Genomic DNA, 409 nt, shown 5'->3' on the forward strand with positions numbered 1-409 from the left:
TCCTGCTGATGAAGGAATGGGGCTTTTGATACTCAAAGAACAAGGGATGGTACACTGGTAGCTTTGTTGTCTGATGGGTAACTCCCAGTTCCTCACGCTATGGGGCTCTGTTAGGGTGTAAATCAAGGGGCCTGTCTCCCCTCATAGGGTGACGACAAGAGAAGTCAAGCTACTGAGCAGAGAATGTCATCCCTCAGGAAGCACTAGTTGGAACAGGAGTGGACATTTGACAGCAGGGTCAATTTTTGGAGACTGATGTGGATATTGACCAAGCAGTCTCTCTCCTCTTCTCTCTTTTTTTTTTTTTTTTAAAAAGATTTTTAAGGGCTTCCCTGGTGGCGCAGTGGTTGAGAGTCCGCCTGCCGACGCAGGGGACACAGGTTCGTGCCCCGGTCCGGGAAGATCCCAC

Source organism: Physeter macrocephalus, chromosome 18 (genome assembly GCF_002837175.3).
Source record: "Physeter macrocephalus isolate SW-GA chromosome 18, ASM283717v5, whole genome shotgun sequence".
NCBI classification, from domain to species: domain Eukaryota; kingdom Metazoa; phylum Chordata; class Mammalia; order Artiodactyla; family Physeteridae; genus Physeter; species Physeter macrocephalus.